Source organism: Tachypleus tridentatus, chromosome 12 (genome assembly GCF_004210375.1).
Source record: "Tachypleus tridentatus isolate NWPU-2018 chromosome 12, ASM421037v1, whole genome shotgun sequence".
In the NCBI taxonomy this organism is placed as follows: Eukaryota; Metazoa; Arthropoda; class Merostomata; order Xiphosura; family Limulidae; genus Tachypleus; species Tachypleus tridentatus.
Genome location: NC_134836.1, coordinates 135,288,059 through 135,308,064, shown reverse-complemented (window position 1 = coordinate 135,308,064; position 20,006 = coordinate 135,288,059). Strand labels below are relative to the sequence as shown.

The 20,006-nt window shown below is 49.0% G+C and overlaps 1 protein-coding gene across 3 annotated transcripts in view; it reads right to left on the bottom strand.

The window, feature by feature from the left end:
• Positions 1 to 20,006, bottom strand: part of LOC143234783 (Wilms tumor protein 1-interacting protein homolog) — a 62,513-nt gene that overhangs the window by 29,490 nt on the left and 13,017 nt on the right. The window lies entirely within an intron of this gene.

The window sequence follows — 20,006 nt, the reverse complement described above, 5'->3', positions numbered from 1 at the left end:
TCTAGCAGTAGCCTAGTGCATGTACGAACTCTGTAGTTCTTTCTAGCAGTAGCCTAGTGCATGTACGAACTCTGTAGTTCTTTCTAGAAGTAGCCTGATGTATGTACGGACTGTGTAGCTCTAGCAGTAGCCTGGTGTATGTACGGATCGTGTAGCTCTAGCAGTAGCCTGGTGTATGTACGGACTGTGTAGTTCTAGCAGTAGCCTGGTGTCTGTACGGATCGTGTAGTTCTAGCAGTAGCCTGGTGTATGTACGGACTGTGTAGTTCTAGCAGTAGCCTGATATATGTACGGACTGTGTAATTCTAGCAGTAGCCTAGTGCATGTACGAACTCTGTAGTTCTTTCTAGAAGTAGCCTGATGTATGTACGAACTGTGTAGTTCTAGCAGTAGCCTGGTGTATGTACGGACTGTGTAGTTCTAGCAGTAGCCTGATGTATGTACGAACTGTGTAGTTCTAGCAGTAGCCTGGTGTCTGTACGGATCGTGTAGTTCTAGCAGTAGCCTGGTGTATGTACGGACTGTGTAGTTCTAGCAGTAGCCTGGTGTATGTACGGATCGTGTAGCTCTAGCAGTAGCCTGATGTATGTACGGACTGTGTAGCTCTAGCAGTAGCCTGGTGTATGTACGGATCGTGTAGCTCTAGCAGTAGCCTGGTGTATGTACGGACTGTGTAGTTCTAGCAGTAGCCTGGTGTATGTACGGATCGTGTAGCTCTAGCAGTAGCCTGGTATATGTACGGACTCTGTAGTTCTAGCAGTAGCCTGGTGAATGTACGGATCGTGTAGCTCTAGCAGTAGCCTGGTGTATGTACGGACTCTGTAGTTCTAGCAGTAGCCTGGTGTATGTACGGACTGTGTAGTTCTAGCAGTAGCCTGGTGTATGTACGGACTGTGTAGTTCTAGCAGTAACTTGGGGCATGTACGAACTCTGTAGTTCTTTCTAGCAGTAGCCTAGTGCATGTACGACCTCTGTAGTTCTTTCTAGCAGTAGCCTGATGTATGTACGTACTGTGTAGTTCTAGCAGTAGCCTGGTGTATGTACGGACTGTGTAGTTCTAGCAGTAGCCTGATGTATCTACGGACTGTGTAGTTCTAGCAGTAGCCTGGTGTGTGTGGGGATCGTGTAGTTCTAGCAGTAGCCTGGTGTATGTACGGATCGTGTAGCTCTAGCAGTAGCCTGGTGTATGTACGGACTGTGTAGTTCTAGCAGTAGCCTGGTGTATGTACGAACTCTGTAGTTCTTTCTAGCAGTAGCCTAGTGCATGTACGGACTGTGTAGTTCTAGCAGTAGCCTGGTGTATGTACAGACTGTGTAGTTCTAGCAGTAGCCTGATGTATGTACGGACTGTGTAGTTCTAGCAGTAGCCTGGTGTATGTACGGGCTGTGTAGTTCTAGCAGTAGCCTGATGTATGTACGGACTGTGTAGTTCTAGCAGTAGCCTAGTGCATGTACGAACTCTGTAGTTCTTTCTAGCAGTAGCCTGATGTATGTACGGACTGTGTAGCTCTAGCAGTAGCCTGGTGTATGTACGGACTGTGTAGCTCTAGCAGTAGCCTGGTGTATGTACGGATCGTGTAGCTCTAGCAGTAGCCTGGTGTATGTACGGACTAGTTCAGCAGTAGCCTGATGTATGTACGGATCGTGTAGCTCTAGCAGTAGCCTGGTGTATGTACGGACTGTGTAGTTCTAGCAGTAGCCTGGTGTATGTACGGATCGTGTAGCTCTAGCAGTAGCCTGGTGTATGTACGGACTGTGTAGTTCTAGCAGTAGCCTGGTGTATGTACGGATCGTGTAGCTCTAGCAGTAGCCTGGTGTGTGTACGGATCGTGTAGCTCTAGCAGTAGCCTGGTGTATGTACGGACTGTGTATTTCTAGCAGTAGCCTGGTGTATGTACGGATCGTGTAGCTCTAGCAGTAGCCTGGTGTATGTACGGATTCTGTAGTTCTAGCAGTAGCCTGATGTATGTACGGATCGTGTAGCTCTAGCAGTAGCCTGGTGTATGTACGGACTGTGTAGTTCTAGCAGTAGCCTGATGTATGTACGGACTGTGTAGTTCTAGCAGTAGCCTGGTGTGTGTACGGATCGTGTAGCTCTAGCAGTAGCCTGGTGTATGTACGGACTCTGTAGTTCTAGCAGTAGCCTGGTGTATGTACGGATCGTGTAGCTCTAGCAGTAGCCTGATGTATGTACGGACTGTGTAGTTCTAACAGTAGCCTGGTGTATGTACGGATCGTGTAGCTCTAGCAGTAGCCTGGTGTATGTACGGACTCTGTAGTTCTTTCTAGCAGTAGCCTGATGTATGTACGGACTGTGTAGCTCTAGCAGTAGCCTGGTGTATGTACGGACTGTGTAGTTCTAGCAGTAGCCTGGTGTATATACGGATCGTGTAGCTCAAGCAGTAGCCTGGTGTATGTACGGACTGTGTAGTTCTAGCAGTAGCCTGATGTATGTACGGACTGTGTAGTTCTAGCAGTAGACTAGTGCATGTACGAACTCTGTAGTTCTTTCTAGCGGTAGCCTAGTGCATGTACGAACTCTGTAGTTCTTTCTAGCAGTAGCCTGATGTATGTACGTACTGTGTAGTTCTAGCAGTAGCCTGGTGTATGTACGGACTGTGTAGTTCTAGCAGTAGCCTGATGTATGTACGAACTGTGTAGTTCTAGCAGTAGCCTGGTGTGTGTACGGATCGTGTAGTTCTAGCAGTAGCCTGGTGTATGTACGGACTGTGTAGTTCTAGCAGTAGCCTGATGTATGTACGGACTGTGTAATTCTAGCAGTAGCCTAGTGCATGTACGAACTCTGTAGTTCTTTCTAGCAGTAGCCTGATGTATGTACGGACTGTGTAGCTCTAGCAGTAGCCTGGTGTATGTACGGACTCTGTAGTTCTAGCAGTAGCCTGGTGTATGTACGGACTGTGTAGTTCTAGCAGTAGCCTGGTGTATGTACGGACTCTGTAGTTCTAGCAGTAGCCTGGTGTATGTACGGACTGTGTAGTTCTAGCAGTAGCCTGGTGTATGTACGGACTGTGTAGTTCTAGCAGTAGCCTGGTGTATGTACGAACTCTGTAGTTCTTTCTAGCAGTAGCCTAATGCATGTACGAACTCTGTAGTTCTTTCTAGCAGTAGCCTGATGTATGTACGGACTGTGTAGTTCTAGCAGTAGCCTGGTGTATGTACGGACTGTGTAGTTCTAGCAGTAGCCTGATGTATGTACGGACTGTGTAGTTCTAGCAGTAGCCTGGTGTATGTACGGACTGTGTAGTTCTAGCAGTAGCCTGGTGTATGTACGGACTGTGTAGCTCTAGCAGTAGCCTGGTGTATGTACGGACTGTGTAGTTCTTTCTAGCAGTAGCCTGGTGTATGTACGGACTGTGTAGTTCTAGCAGTAGCCTGGTGTATGTACGGACTGTGTAGTTCTAGCAGTAGCCTGGTGTATGTACGGACTGTGTAGTTCTAGCAGTAGCCTGGTGTATGTACGGACTGTGTAGTTCTAGCAGTAGCCTGGTGTATGTACGGACTGTGTAGTTCTAGCAGTAGCCTGATGTATGTACGGACTCTGTGTAGTTCTAGCAGTAGCCTGATGTATGTACGGACTGTGTAGTTCTAGCAGTAGCCTGGTGTATGTACGGACTGTGTAGCTCTAGCAGTAGCCTGGTGTATGTACGGATCGTGTAGCTCTAGCAGTAGCCTGGTGTATGTACGGACTGTGTAGTTCTAGCAGTAGCCTGGTGTATGTACGGATCGTGTAGCTCTAGCAGTAGCCTGGTGTATGTACGGACTGTGTAGTTCTAGCAGTAGCCTGGTGTATGTACGGATCGTGTAGCTCTAGCAGTAGCCTGGTGTATGTACGGACTGTGTAGTTCTAGCAGTAGCCTGGTGTATGTACGGACTGTGTAGTTCTAGCAGTAGCCTGGTGTATGTACGGATCGTGTAGCTCTAGCAGTAGCCTGGTGTATGTACGGACTGTGTAGTTCTAGCAGTAGCCTGGTGTATGTACGGATCGTGTAGCTCTAGCAGTAGCCTGGTGTATGTACGGACTGTGTAGTTCTAGCAGTAGCCTGGTGTATGTACGGATCGTGTAGCTCTAGCAGTAGCCTGGTGTATGTACGGACTGTGTAGTTCTAGCAGTAGCCTGGTGTATGTACGGATCGTGTAGCTCTAGCAGTAGCCTGGTGTATGTACGGATTCTGTAGTTCTAGCAGTAGCCTGATGTATGTACGGATCGTGTAGCTCTAGCAGTAGCCTGGTGTATGTACGGACTGTGTAGTTCTAGCAGTAGCCTGATGTATGTACGGACTGTGTAGTTCTAGCAGTAGCCTGGTGTATGTACGGATCGTGTAGCTCTAGCAGTAGCCTGGTGTATGTACGGACTCTGTAGTTCTAGCAGTAGCCTGGTGTATGTACGGATCGTGTAGCTCTAGCAGTAGCCTGATGTATGTACGGACTGTGTAGTTCTAGCAGTAGCCTGGTGTATGTACGGACTGTGTAGTTCTAGCAGTAGCCTGATGTATGTACGAACTGTGTAGTTCTAGCAGTAGCCTGGTGTATGTACGGATGTGTAGTTCTAGCAGTAGCCTGGTGTATGTACGGACTGTGTAGTTCTAGCAGTAGCCTGGTGTATGTACGGACTGTGTAGTTCTAGCAGTAGCCTAGTGCATGTACGGACTCTGTAGTTCTTTCTAGCAGTAGCCTGGTGTATGTACGGACTGTGTAGTTCTAGCAGTAGCCTGGTGTATGTACGGACTGTGTAGTTCTAGCAGTAGCCTGGTGCATGTACGAACTCTGTAGTTCTTTCTAGCAGTAGCCTGGTGTATGTACGGACTGTGTAGTTCTAGCAGTAGCCTGGTGTATGTACGGACTCTGTAGTTCTTTCTAGCAGTAGCCTGATGTATGTACGGACTGTGTAGCTCTAGCAGTAGCCTGGTGTATGTACGGACTGTGTAGTTCTAGCAGTAGCCTGGTGTATGTACGGACTGTGTAGTCTCAGTAGCCTGGTGTATGTACGGACTGTGTAGTTCTAGCAGTAGCCTGGTGTATGTACGGACTGTGTAGTTCTAGCAGTAGCCTGGTGTATGTACGGACTCTGTAGTTCTTTCTAGCAGTAGCCTGGTGCATGTACGGACTCTGTAGTTCTTTCTAGCAGTAGCCTGATGTATGTACGGACTGTGTAGTTCTAGCAGTAGCCTGGTGTATGTACGGACTGTGTAGTTCTAGCAGTAGCCTGATGTATGTACGGACTGTGTAGTTCTAGCAGTAGCCTGGTGTATGTACGGATCGTGTAGTTCTAGCAGTAGCCTGGTGTATGTACGGACTGTGTAGTTCTAGCAGTAGCCTGATGTATGTACGGACTGTGTAGTTCTAGCAGTAGCCTGGTGCATGTACGAACTCTGTAGTTCTTTCTAGCAGTAGCCTGATGTATGTACGGACTGTGTAGCTCTAGCAGTAGCCTGGTGTATGTACGGATCGTGTAGCTCTAGCAGTAGCCTGGTGTATGTACGGACTCTGTAGTTCTAGCAGTAGCCTGGTGTATGTACGGATCGTGTAGCTCTAGCAGTAGCCTGGTGTATGTACGGACTGTGTAGTTCTAGCAGTAGCCTGGTGTATGTACGGATCGTGTAGCTCTAGCAGTAGCCTGGTGTATGTACGGACTCTGTAGTTCTTTCTAGCAGTAGCCTGATGTATGTACGGACTGTGTAGCTCTAGCAGTAGCCTGGTGTATGTACGGACTGTGTAGTTCTAGCAGTAGCCTGGTGTATGTACGGATCGTGTAGCTCTAGCAGTAGCCTGGTGTATGTACGGACTGTGTAGTTCTAGCAGTAGCCTGGTGTATGTACGGACTGTGTAGTTCTAGCAGTAGCCTGGTGTATGTACGGACTGTGTAGTTCTAGCAGTAGCCTGGTGTATGTACGGACTCTGTAGTTCTTTCTAGCAGTAGCCTAGTGCATGTACGAACTCTGTAGTTCTTTCTAGCAGTAGCCTGATGTATGTACGGACTGTGTAGTTCTAGCAGTAGCCTGGTGTATGTACGGACTGTGTAGTTCTAGCAGTAGCCTGATGTATGTACGGACTGTGTAGTTCTAGCAGTAGCCTGGTGTATGTACGGACTGTGTAGTTCTAGCAGTAGCCTGATGTATGTACGGACTGTGTAGTTCTAGCAGTAGCCTGGTGCATGTACGAACTCTGTAGTTCTTTCTAGCAGTAGCCTGATGTATGTACGGACTGTGTAGCTCTAGCAGTAGCCTGGTGTATGTACGGACTGTGTAGTTCTAGCAGTAGCCTGGTGTATGTACGGATCGTGTAGCTCTAGCAGTAGCCTGGTGTATGTACGGACTGTGTAGTTCTAGCAGTAGCCTGGTGTATGTACGGATCGTGTAGCTCTAGCAGTAGCCTGGTGTATGTACGGACTCTGTAGTTCTAGCAGTAGCCTGGTGTATGTACGGATCGTGTAGCTCTAGCAGTAGCCTGGTGTATGTACGGACTGTGTAGTTCTAGCAGTAGCCTGGTGTATGTACGGACTCTGTAGTTCTAGCAGTAGCCTGATGTATGTACGGATCGTGTAGCTCTAGCAGTAGCCTGGTGTATGTACGGACTGTGTAGTTCTAGCAGTAGCCTGGTGTATGTACGGATCGTGTAGCTCTAGCAGTAGCCTGGTGTATGTACGGACTGTGTAGTTCTAGCAGTAGCCTGGTGTATGTACGGATCGTGTAGCTCTAGCAGTAGCCTGGTGTATGTACGGACTGTGTAGTTCTAGCAGTAGCCTGGTGTATGTACGGATCGTGTAGCTCTAGCAGTAGCCTGGTGTATGTACGGATTCTGTAGTTCTAGCAGTAGCCTGGTGTATGTACGGATCGTGTAGCTCTAGCAGTAGCCTGGTGTATGTACGGACTGTGTAGTTCTAGCAGTAGCCTGGTGTATGTACGGACTGTGTAGTTCTAGCAGTAGCCTGGTGTATGTACGGATCGTGTAGCTCTAGCAGTAGCCTGGTGTATGTACGGACTCTGTAGTTCTAGCAGTAGCCTGGTGTATGTACGGATCGTGTAGCTCTAGCAGTAGCCTGGTGTATGTACGGACTGTGTAGTTCTAGCAGTAGCCTGGTGTATGTACGGACTGTGTAGTTCTAGCAGTAGCCTGGTGTATGTACGGACTGTGTAGTTCTAGCAGTAGCCTGGTGTATGTACGGATCGTGTAGTTCTAGCAGTAGCCTGGTGTATGTACGGACTGTGTAGTTCTAGCAGTAGCCTGATGTATGTACGGACTGTGTAGTTCTAGCAGTAGCCTGGTGCATGTACGAACTCTGTAGCCTCTAGCAGTAGCCTGGTGTATGTACGGACTGTGTAGTTCTAGCAGTAGCCTGGTGTATGTACGGACTGTGTAGTTCTAGCAGTAGCCTGGTGCCTGTACGTGTAGTTCTACGCAGTAGCCTGGTGTGTACGGACTTGTAGTTCTCTAGCAGTAGCCTGATGTATGTACGGACTGTGTAGTTCTAGCAGTAGCCTGGTGTATGTACGGACTGTGTAGTTCTAGCAGTAGCCTGATGTATGTACGGACTGTGTAGTTCTAGCAGTAGCCTGGTGTATGTACGGATCTGTGTAGTTCTAGCAGTAGCCTGGTGTATGTACGGACTGTGTAGTTCGCAGAGCCTGTGTATGTAGGACTCTCTAGCAGTAGCCTGGTGTATGTACGGACTGTGTAGTTCTAGCAGTAGCCTGGTGTATGTACGGATCGTGTAGCTCTAGCAGTAGCCTGGTGTATGTACGGACTGTGTAGTTCTAGCAGTAGCCTGGTGTATGTACGGACTGTGTAGTTCTAGCAGTAGCCTGGTGTATGTACGGACTCTGTAGTTCTAGCAGTAGCCTGGTGTATGTACGGATCGTGTAGCTCTAGCAGTAGCCTGGTGTATGTACGGACTGTGTAGTTCTAGCAGTAGCCTGGTGTATGTACGGATCGTGTAGCTCTAGCAGTAGCCTGGTGTATGTACGGACTGTAGTTCTAGCAGTAGCCTGGTGTATGTACGGACTGTGTAGTTCTAGCAGTAGCCTGGTGTATGTACGGACTGTGTAGTTCTAGCAGTAGCCTGCAGTAGCCTGTGTATGTACGGACTGTGTAGTTCTAGCAGTAGCCTGGTGTATGTACGGACTGTGTAGTTCTAGCAGTAGCCTGGTGTATGTACGGACTGTGTAGTTCAGCAGTAGCCTGGTGTATGTACGGACTGTGTAGTTCTAGCAGTAGCCTGGTGTATGTACGGACTGTGTAGTTCTAGCAGTAGCCTGGTGTATGTACGGACTGTGTAGTTCTAGCAGTAGCCTGGTGTATGTACGGACTAGCAGCAGTAGCCTGGTGTATGTACGGATCGTGTAGTTCTAGCAGTAGCCTGGTGTATGTACGGACTGTGTAGTTCTAGCAGTAGCCTGGTGTATGTACGGATCTGTGTAGCTCTAGCAGTAGCCTGGTGTATGTACGGACTGTGTAGTTCTAGCAGTAGCCTGGTGTATGTACGGACAGCTCTAGCCTGGTGTATGTACGGATCGTGTAGCTCTAGCAGTAGCCTGGTGTATGTACGGACTGTGTAGTTCTAGCAGTAGCCTGGTGTATGTACGGATCGTGTAGCTCTAGCAGTAGCCTGGTGTATGTACGGACTCTGTAGTTCTAGCAGTAGCCTGGTGTATGTACGGACTGTGTAGCTCTAGCAGTAGCCTGGTGTATGTACGGACTGTGTAGTTCTAGCAGTAGCCTGGTGTATGTACGGATCGTGTAGCTCTAGCAGTAGCCTGGTGTATGTACGGACTGTGTAGTTCTAGCAGTAGCCTGGTGTATGTACGGACTGTGTAGTTCTAGCAGTAGCCTGGTGTATGTACGGATCGTGTAGTTCTAGCAGTAGCCTGGTGTATGTACGGATCCTGTGTAGTTCTAGCAGTAGCCTGGTGTATGTACGGACGTGTAGTTCTAGCAGTAGCCTGGTGTATGTACGGATCGTGTAGCTCTAGCAGTAGCCTGGTGTATGTACGGACTGTGTAGTTCTAGCAGTAGCCTGGTGTATGTACGGACGTAGCTCTAGCAGTAGCCTGGTGTATGTACGGACTGTAGTTCTAGCAGTAGCCTGATGTATGTACGGATCGTGTAGCTCTAGCAGTAGCCTGGTGTATGTACGGATCGTGTAGCTCTAGCAGTAGCCTGGTGTATGTACGGACTGTGTAGTTCTAGCAGTAGCCTGGTGTATGTACGGATCGTGTAGTTCTAGCAGTAGCCTGGTGTATGTACGGACTGTGTAGTTCTAGCAGTAGCCTGGTGTATGTACGGATCGTGTAGTTCTAGCAGTAGCCTGGTGTATGTACGGACTGTAGTTTCTAGCAGTAGCCTGGTGTATGTACGCAGTAGCCTGCAGTGCCTGGTGTATGTACGGACTGTGTAGCTCTAGCAGTAGCCTGGTGTATGTACGGACTGTGTAGTTCTAGCAGTAGCCTGGTGTATGTACGGACTGTGTAGTTCTAGCAGTAGCCTGGTGTATGTACGGACTGTGTAGTTCTAGCAGTAGCCTGGTGTATGTACGGACTGTGTAGTTCTAGCAGTAGCCTGGTGCATGTACGGACTCTGTAGTTCTTTCTAGCAGTAGCTAAGTGCATGTACGAACTCTGTAGTTCTTTCTAGCAGTAGCCTGGTGTATGTACGGACTGTGTAGTTCTAGCAGTAGCCTGGTGTATGTACGGATTGTGTAGTTCTAGCAGTAGCCTGGTGTATGTACGGACTGTGTAGTTCTAGCAGTAGCCTGGTGTATGTACGGACTGTGTAGTTCTAGCAGTAGCCTGGTGTATGTACGGACTGTGTAGTTCTAGCAGTAGCCTGGTGTATGTATGTACGGACTGTGTAGTTCTAGCAGTAGCCTGGTGTATGTACGGACTCTGTAGTTCTTTACGGACTAGCAGCCTAGCCTGCAGTGCCTGGTGTACGGACTGTGTAGTTCTAGCAGTAGCCTGGTGTATGTACGGACTGTGTAGTTCTAGCAGTAGCCTGGTGTATGTACGGACTGTGTAGTTCTAGCAGTAGCCTGGTGTATGTACGGACTGTGTAGTTCTAGCAGTAGCCTGGTGTATGTACGGACTCTGTGTAGTTCTAGCAGTAGCCTGGTGTATGTACGGACTGTGTAGTTCTAGCAGTAGCCTGGTGTATGTACGGATCGTGTAGTTCTAGCAGTAGCCTGGTGTATGTACGGACTGTGTAGTTCTAGCAGTAGCCTGGTGTATGTACGGACTGTGTAGTTCTAGCAGTAGCCTGGTGTATGTACGGATCGTGTAGCTCTAGCAGTAGCCTGGTGTATGTACGGACTGTGTAGTTCTAGTAGCCTGGTGTATGTACGGATGTGTAGTAGCAGTAGCCTGGTGTATGTACGGACTGTAGTTCTAGCAGTAGCCTGGTGTATGTACGGACTGTGTAGTTCTAGCAGTAGCCTGGTGTATGTACGGATCGTAGCCTGGTGTATGTACGGACTGTGTAGTTCTAGCAGTAGCCTGGTGTATGTACGGATCGTGTAGCTCTAGCAGTAGCCTGGTGTATGTACGGACTGTGTAGTTCTAGCAGTAGCCTGGTGTATGTACGGATCGTGTAGCTCTAGCAGTAGCCTGGTGTATGTACGGACTGTGTAGTTCTAGCAGTAGCCTGGTGTATGTACGGACTGTGTAGTTCTAGCAGTAGCCTGGTGTAGTTCTACGGATCGGATGTAGCTCTAGCAGTAGCCTGGTGTATGTACGGACCTGGTGTATGTACGGACTGTAGTTCTAGCAGTAGCCTGGTGTATGTACGGATCGTGTAGTTCTAGCAGTAGCCTGGTGTATGTACGGATCGTGTAGCTCTAGCAGTAGCCTGGTGTATGTACGGACTGTGTAGTTCTAGCAGTAGCCTGGTGTATGTACGGACTGTGTAGCTCTAGCAGTAGCCTGGTGTATGTACGGACTGTGTAGTTCTAGCAGTAGCCTGGTGTATGTACGGACTGTAGTTCTAGCAGTAGCCTGGTGTATGTACGGAGTAGCCTGCAGTGCCTGGTGTATGTACGGACTGTGTAGTTCTAGCAGTAGCCTGGTGTATGTACGGACTCTGTAGTTCTAGCAGTAGCCTGGTGTATGTACGGACTGTGTAGTTCTAGCAGTAGCCTGGTGTATGTACGGACTGTGTAGTTCTAGCAGTAGCCTGGTGTATGTACGGACTGTGTAGTTCTAGCAGTAGCCTGGTGTATGTACGGACTGTGTAGTTCTAGCAGTAGCCTGGTGTATGTACGGACTGTGTAGTTCTGTGTAGTTCTAGCAGTAGCCTGGTGTATGTACGGACTGTAGTTCTTTCTAGCAGTAGCCTGGTGTATGTACGGACTGTGTAGTTCTAGCAGTAGCCTGGTGTATGTACGGACTGTGTAGTTCTAGCAGTAGCCTGGTGTATGTACGGACGGAGTTCTAGCAGTAGCCTGGTGTATGTAGGACTCTAGCAGTAGCCTGGTGTATGTACGGACTGTGTAGTTCTAGCAGTAGCCTGGTGTATGTACGGACTGTGTAGTTCTAGCAGTAGCCTGGTGTATGTACGGACTGTGTAGTTCTAGCAGTAGCCTGGTGTATGTACGGACTCTGTAGTTCTAGCAGTAGCCTGGTGTATGTACGGACTGTGTAGTAGTGTATGTACAGTAGCCTGCAGTGTATGTATGTACGGACTGTGTAGTTCTAGCAGTAGCCTGGTGTATGTACGGACTGTGTAGTTCTAGCAGTAGCCTGGTGTATGTACGGACTGTGTAGTTCTAGCAGTAGCCTGGTGTATGTACGGACTGTGTAGTTCTAGCAGTAGCCTGGTGTATGTACGGACTGTGTAGTTCTAGCAGTCTAGCAGTAGCCTGGTGTATGTACGGACTGTGTAGTTCTAGCAGTAGCCTGGTGTATGTACGGACTGTGTAGTTCTTGGTGTATGTACTAGCAGTAGCCTGGTGTATGTACGGACTGTGTAGTTCTAGCAGTAGCCTGGTGTATGTACGGACTGTGTAGTTCTAGCAGTAGCCTGGTGTATGTACGGACTGTGTAGTTCTAGCAGTAGCCTGGTGTATGTACGGACTCTGTGTAGTTCTAGCAGTAGCCTGGTGTATGTACGGACTGTGTAGTTCTAGCAGTAGCCTGGTGTATGTACGGATCGTGTAGTTCTAGCAGTAGCCTGGTGTATGTACGGACTGTGTAGTTCTAGCAGTAGCCTGGTGTATGTACGGACTGTGTAGTTCTAGCAGTAGCCTGGTGTATGTATGGACGTGTAGTTCTAGCAGTAGCCTGTATGTACGGACTGTGTAGTTCTAGCAGTAGCCTGGTGTATGTACGGACTCTGTAGTTCTTTCTAGCAGTAGCCTGGTGTATGTACGGACTCTGTGTAGCTCTAGCAGTAGCCTGGTGTATGTACGGACTCTGTAGTTCTAGCAGTAGCCTGGTGTATGTACGGACTGTGTAGTTCTAGCAGTAGCCTGGTGTATGTACGGACTGTGTAGTTCTAGCAGTAGCCTGGTGTATGTACGGACTGTGTAGTTCTAGCAGTAGCCTGGTGTATGTACGGACTGTGTAGTTCTAGCAGTAGCCTGGTGTATGTACGGACTCTGTAGTTCTAGCAGTAGCCTGGTGTATGTACGGACTGTGTAGTTCTAGCAGTAGCCTGGTGTATGTACGGACTGTGTAGTTCTAGCAGTAGCCTGGTGTATGTACGGACTGTGTAGTTCTAGCAGTAGCCTGGTGTATGTACGGACTCTGTGTAGTATGTACGGACTGTGTAGTTCTAGCAGTAGCCTGGTGTATGTACGGACTGTGTAGTTCTAGCAGTAGCCTGGTGTATGTACGGACTGTGTAGTTCTAGCAGTAGCCTGGTGTATGTACGGACTCGTGTAGTTCTAGCAGTAGCCTGGTGTATGTACGGACTGTGTAGTTCTAGCAGTAGCCTGGTGTATGTACGGACTGTGTAGTTCTAGCAGTAGCCTGGTGTATGTACGGACTGTGTAGTTCTAGCAGTAGCCTGGTGTATGTACGGATCGTGTAGCTCTAGCAGTAGCCTGGTGTATGTACGGACTGTGTAGTTCTAGCAGTAGCCTGGTGTATGTACGGATCGTGTAGCTCTAGCAGTAGCCTGGTGTATGTACGGACTGTGTAGTTCTAGCAGTAGCCTGGTGTATGTACGGACTGTGTAGTTCTAGCAGTAGCCTGGTGTATGTACGGACTGTGTAGTTCTAGCAGTAGCCTGGTGTATGTACGGATCGTAGCTCTAGCAGTAGCCTCTAGTAGCCTGGTGTATGTACGGACTGTGTAGTTCTAGCAGTAGCCTGGTGTATGTACGGATCGTGTAGCTCTAGCAGTAGCCTGGTGTATGTACGGACTGTGTAGTTCTAGCAGTAGCCTGGTGTATGTACGGATCGTGTAGCTCTAGCAGTAGCCTGGTGTATGTACGGACTCTGTAGTTCTAGCAGTAGCCTGGTGTATGTACGGATCGTGTAGCTCTAGCAGTAGCCTGGTGTATGTACGGATCGTGTAGCTCTAGCAGTAGCCTGGTGTATGTACGGATCGTGTAGTTCTAGCAGTAGCCTGGTGTATGTACGGATCGTGTAGTTCTAGCAGTAGCCTGGTGTATGTACGGACTGTGTAGTTCTAGCAGTAGCCTGGTGTATGTACGGACTGTGTAGCTCTAGCAGTAGCCTGGTGTATGTACGGACTGTGTAGTTCTAGCAGTAGCCTGGTGTATGTACGGATCGTGTAGCTCTAGCAGTAGCCTGGTGTATGTACGGACTGTGTAGCTCTAGCAGTAGCCTGGTGTATGTACGGACTGTGTAGTTCTAGCAGTAGCCTGGTGTATGTACGGACTGTGTAGTTCTAGCAGTAGCCTGGTGTATGTACGGACTGTGTAGTTCTAGCAGTAGCCTGGTGTATGTACGGACTAGTGTAGTTCTAGCAGTAGCCTGGTGTATGTACGGACTGTGTAGTTCTAGCAGTAGCCTGGTGTATGTACGGACTCTGTGTAGCTCTAGCAGTAGCCTGGTGTATGTACGGACTGTGTAGTTCTAGCAGTAGCCTGGTGTATGTACGGACTGTGTAGTTCTAGCAGTAGCCTGGTGTATGTACGGACTGTGTAGTTCTAGCAGTAGCCTGGTGTATGTACGGACTCTGTAGTTCTAGCAGTAGCCTGGTGTATGTACGGACTGTGTAGTTCTAGCAGTAGCCTGGTGTATGTACGGACTGTGTAGTTCTAGCAGTAGCCTGGTGTATGTACGGACTGTGTAGTTCTAGCAGTAGCCTGGTGTATGTACGGATCGTAGCTCTAGCAGTAGCCTGGTGTATGTACGGACTGTGTAGTTCTAGCAGTAGCCTGGTGTATGTACGGATCGTGTAGCTCTAGCAGTAGCCTGGTGTATGTACGGACTGTGTAGTTCTAGCAGTAGCCTGGTGTATGTACGGATCGTGTAGCTCTAGCAGTAGCCTGGTGTATGTACGGACTCGTGTAGTTCTAGCAGTAGCCTGGTGTATGTACGGACTGTGTAGTTCTAGCAGTAGCCTGGTGTATGTACGGACTGTGTAGTTCTAGCAGTAGCCTGGTGTATGTACGGACTGTGTAGTTCTAGCAGTAGCCTGCATGTACGGACCTGTAGTGCAGTAGCCTGTGTATGTACGGACTCTGTAGTAGAGCAGTAGCCTGTGTGGTGTATGTACGGACTCTGTAGTTCTAGCAGTAGCCTGGTGTATGTACGGACTGTGTAGTTCTAGCAGTAGCCTGGTGTATGTACGGACTGTGTAGTTCTAGCAGTAGCCTGGTGTATGTACGGACTGTGTAGTTCTAGCAGTAGCCTGGTGTGTGTACGGATCGTGTAGTTCTAGCAGTAGCCTGGTGTATGTACGGACTGTGTAGTTCTAGCAGTAGCCTGGTGTATGTACGGACTGTGTAGCTCTAGCAGTAGCCTGGTGTATGTACGGACTGTGTAGTTCTAGCAGTAGCCTGGTGTATGTACGGATCGTGTAGCTCTAGCAGTAGCCTGGTGTATGTACGGACTGTGTAGTTCGGACTAGCAGTAGCCTGGTGTATGTACGGACTGTGTAGTTCTAGCAGTAGCCTGGTGTATGTACGGACTGTGTAGTTCTAGCAGTAGCCTGGTGTATGTACGGACTGTGTAGTTCTAGCAGTAGCCTGGTGTATGTACGGACTGTAGTTCTAGCAGTAGCCTGGTGTATGTACGGATGGTGTAGTTCTAGCAGTAGCCTGGTGTATGTACGGACTGTGTAGTTCTAGCAGTAGCCTGGTGTATGTACGGAGCCTGTGTATGTACGGATCGTGTAGCTCTAGCAGTAGCCTGGTGTATGTACGGACTCTGTAGTTCTAGCAGTAGCCTGGTGTATGTACGGATCGTGTAGCTCTAGCAGTAGCCTGGTGTATGTACGGACTGTGTAGTTCTAGCAGTAGCCTGGTGTATGTACGGATCGTGTAGTTCTAGCAGTAGCCTGGTGTATGTACGGATCGTGTAGCTCTAGCAGTAGCCTGGTGTATGTACGGACTGTGTAGTTCTAGCAGTAGCCTGGTGTATGTACGGATCGTGTAGCTCTAGCAGTAGCCTGGTGTGTCGTGTAGCTCTAGCAGTAGCCTGGTGTATGTACGGACCTGCAGTAGCCTGGTGTATGTACGGATCGTGTAGCTCTAGCAGTAGCCTGGTGTATGTACGGACTGTGTAGTTCTAGCAGTAGCCTGGTGTATGTACGGATCGTGTAGCTCTAGCAGTAGCCTGGTGTATGTACGGATCGTGTAGCTCTAGCAGTAGCCTGGTGTATGTACGGACTGTGTAGTTCTAGCAGTAGCCTGGTGTATGTACGGATCGTGTAGCTCTAGCAGTAGCCTGGTGTATGTACGGACTGTGTAGTTCTAGCAGTAGCCTGGTGTATGTACGGATCGTGTAGCTCTAGCAGTAGCCTGGTGTATGTACGGACTGTGTAGCTTCTAGCAGTAGCCTGGTGTATGTACGGACTGTGTAGCTCTAGCAGTAGCCTGGTGTATGTACGGACTGTGTAGTTCTAGCAGTAGCCTGGTGTATGTACGGATCGTGTAGCTCTAGCAGTAGCCTGGTGTATGTACGGACTGTGTAGTTCTAGCAGTAGCCTGGTGTGTACGGACGGTAGTGTGTAGCCTTCTAGCAGTAGCCTGGTGCCTGTACGGACTCTGTAGTTCTTTCTAGCAGTAGCCTGGTGTATGTACGGACTGTGTAGTTCTAGCAGTAGCCTGGTGTATGTACGGACTGTGTAGTTCTAGCAGTAGCCTGGTGTATGTACGGACTGTGTAGTTCTAGCAGTAGCCTGGTGTATGTACGGACTGCAGTGTAGTTCTAGCAGTAGCCTGGTGTATGTACGGACTGTGTAGTTCTAGCAGTAGCCTGATGTATGTACGGATCGTGTAGCTCTAGCAGTAGCCTGGTGTATGTACGGACTGTAGCTCTAGCAGTAGCCTGGTGTATGTACGGACAGTTCTAGCAGTAGCCTGGTGTATGTACGGACTGTGTAGCTTCTAGCAGTAGCCTGGTGTATGTACGGACTCGTGTCTAGCAGTAGCCTGGTGTATGTACGGATCGTGTAGCTCTAGCAGTAGCCTGGTGTATGTACGGACTGTGTAGTTCTAGCAGTAGCCTGGTGTATGTACGGATCGTGTAGCTCTAGCAGTAGCCTGGTGTATGTACGGACTGTGTAGTTCTAGCAGTAGCCTGGTGTATGTACGGATCTGTGTAGCTCTAGCAGTAGCCTGGTGTATGTACGGACTGTGTAGTTCTAGCAGTAGCCTGGTGTATGTACGGATCGTGTAGCTCTAGCAGTAGCCTGGTGTATGTACGGATCGTGTAGCTCTAGCAGCCTGCCTGTGTATGTACGGACTGTGTAGTTCTAGCAGTAGCCTGGTGTATGTACGGATCGTGTAGTTCTAGCAGTAGCCTGGTGTATGTACGGATCGTGTAGCTCTAGCAGTAGCCTGGTGTATGTACGGACTGTGTAGTTCTAGCAGTAGCCTGGTGTATGTACGGATCGTGTAGCTCTAGCAGTAGCCTGGTGTATGTACGGACTCTGTAGTTCTAGCAGTAGCCTGGTGTATGTACGGATCGTGTAGCTCTAGCAGTAGCCTGGTGTATGTACGGACTGTGTAGTTCTAGCAGTAGCCTGGTGTATGTACGGACTGTGTAGTTCTAGCAGTAGCCTGGTGTATGTACGGACTGTGTAGTTCTAGCAGTAGCCTGGTGTATGTACGGACTGTGTAGTTCTAGCAGTAGCCTGGTGCATGTACGAACTCTGTAGTTCTTTCTAGCAGTAGCCTGATGTATGTACGGACTGTGTAGTTCTAGCAGTAGCCTGGTGTATGTACGGACTGTGTAGCTCTAGCAGTAGCCTGGTGTATGTACGGACTCTGTAGTTCTAGCAGTAGCCTGGTGTATGTACGGACTGTGTAGTTCTAGCAGTAGCCTGGTGTATGTACGGATCGTGTAGCTCTAGCAGTAGCCTGGTGTATGTACGGATCGTGTAGCTCTAGCAGTAGCCTGGTGTATGTACGGACTGTGTAGTTCTAGCAGTAGCCTGGTGTATGTACGGACTGTGTAGTTCTAGCAGTAGCCTGGTGTATGTACGGATCGTGTAGCTCTAGCAGTAGCCTGGTGTATGTACGGACTGTGTAGTTCTAGCAGTAGCCTGGTGTATGTACGGATCGTGTAGTTCTAGCAGCAGCCTGGTGTATGTACGGACTGTGTAGTTCTAGCAGTAGCCTGGTGTATGTACGGATCGTGTAGCTCTAGCAGTAGCCTGGTGTATGTACGGATCGTGTAGCTCTAGCAGTAGCCTGGTGTATGTACGGACTGTGTAGTTCTAGCAGTAGCCTGGTGTATGTACGGATCGTGTAGCTCTAGCAGTAGCCTGGTGTATGTACGGATCGTGTAGCTCTAGCAGTAGCCTGGTGTATGTACGGATCGTGTAGTTCTAGCAGTAGCCTGGTGTATGTACGGATCGTGTAGGATCGTAGCAGTAGCCTGGTGTATGTACGGACTGTGTAGTTCTAGCAGTAGCCTGGTGTATGTACGGATCGTGTAGCTCTAGCAGTAGCCTGGTGTATGTACGGATCGTGTAGCTCTAGCAGTAGCCTGGTGTATGTACGGACTGTGTAGTTCTAGCAGTAGCCTGGTGTATGTACGGATCGTGTAGCTCTAGCAGTAGCCTGGTGTATGTACGGACTCTGTAGTTCTAGCAGTAGCCTGGTGTATGTACGGATCGTGTAGCTCTAGCAGTAGCCTGGTGTATGTACGGACTGTGTAGTTCTAGCAGTAGCCTGGTGTATGTACGGACTGTGTAGTTCTAGCAGTAGCCTGGTGTATGTACGGACTGTGTAGTTCTAGCAGTAGCCTGGTGTATGTACGGACTGTGTAGTTCTAGCAGTAGCCTGGTGTATGTACGGACTCTGTAGTTCTTTCTAGCAGTAGCCTGGTGTATGTACGGACTGTGTAGTTCTAGCAGTAGCCTGGTGTATGTACGGACTGTGTAGCTCTAGCAGTAGCCTGGTGTATGTACGGACTCTGTAGTTCTAGCAGTAGCCTGGTGTATGTACGGACTCTGTAGCAGTAGCCTGGTGTATGTACGGACTGTGTAGTTCTAGCAGTAGCCTGGTGTATGTACGGATCGTGTAGCTCTAGCAGTAGCCTGGTGTATGTACGGACTGTGTAGTTCTAGCAGTAGCCTGGTGTATGTACGGACTGTGTAGTTCTAGCAGTAGCCTGGTGTATGTACGGACTGTGTAGTTCTAGCAGTAGCCTGGTGTGTGTACGGATCGGATGTAGCTCTAGCAGTAGCCTGGTGTATGTACGGACTGTGTAGTTCTAGCAGTAGCCTGGTGTATGTACGGACTGTGTAGTTCTAGCAGTAGCCTGGTGTATGTACGGACTGTGTAGCCTAGCAGTAGCCTGGTGTATGTACGGACTGTGTAGTTCTAGCAGTAGCCTGGTGTATGTACGGACTGTGTAGTTCTAGCAGTAGCCTGGTGTATGTACGGATGTAGTAGCCTGGTGTATGTACGGACTGTGTAGTTCTAGCAGTAGCCTGGTGTATGTACGGACTCTGTGTAGTTCTAGCAGTAGCCTGGTGTATGTACGGACTGTGTAGTTCTAGCAGTAGCCTGGTGTATGTACGGACTGTGTAGTTCTAGCAGTAGCCTGGTGTATGTACGGATCGTGTAGTTCTAGCAGTAGCCTGGTGTATGTACGGATCGTGTAGCTCTAGCAGTAGCCTGGTGTATGTACGGACTGTGTAGTTCTAGCAGTAGCCTGGTGTATGTACGGATCGTGTAGTTCTAGCAGTAGCCTGGTGTATGTACGGACTGTGTAGTTTTAGCAGTAGCCTGGTGTATGTACGGATCTGTGTAGTTCTAGCAGTAGCCTGGTGTATGTACGGACTGTGTAGTTCTAGCAGTAGCCTGGTGTATGTACGGATCGTGTAGCTCTAGCAGTAGCCTGGTGTATGTACGGATCGTGTAGCTCTAGCAGTAGCCTGGTGTATGTACGGACTGTGTAGTTCTAGCAGTAGCCTGGTGTATGTACGGACTGTGTAGTTCTAGCAGTAGCCTGGTGTATGTACGGATCGTGTAGCTCTAGCAGTAGCCTGGTGTAGTAGCCTGCAGTAGCCTGTGTATGTACGGATCGTGTAGTTCTAGCAGTAGCCTGGTGTATGTACGGACTGTGTAGTTCTAGCAGTAGCCTGGTGTATGTACGGAGTTCTCAGTAGTGTAGTACGGATCTAGCAGTAGCCTGGTGTATGTACGGACTGTGTAGTTCTAGCAGTAGCCTGGTGTATGTACGGATCGTGTAGCTCTAGCAGTAGCCTGGTGTATGTACGGATCGTGTAGCTCTCAGTGTAGTTCTAGCAGTAGCCTGGTGTATGTATGTACGGACTGTGTAGTACGGATCGTGTAGCTCTAGCAGTAGCCTGGTGTAGTACGGACTCTGTAGTTCAGCAGTAGCCTGG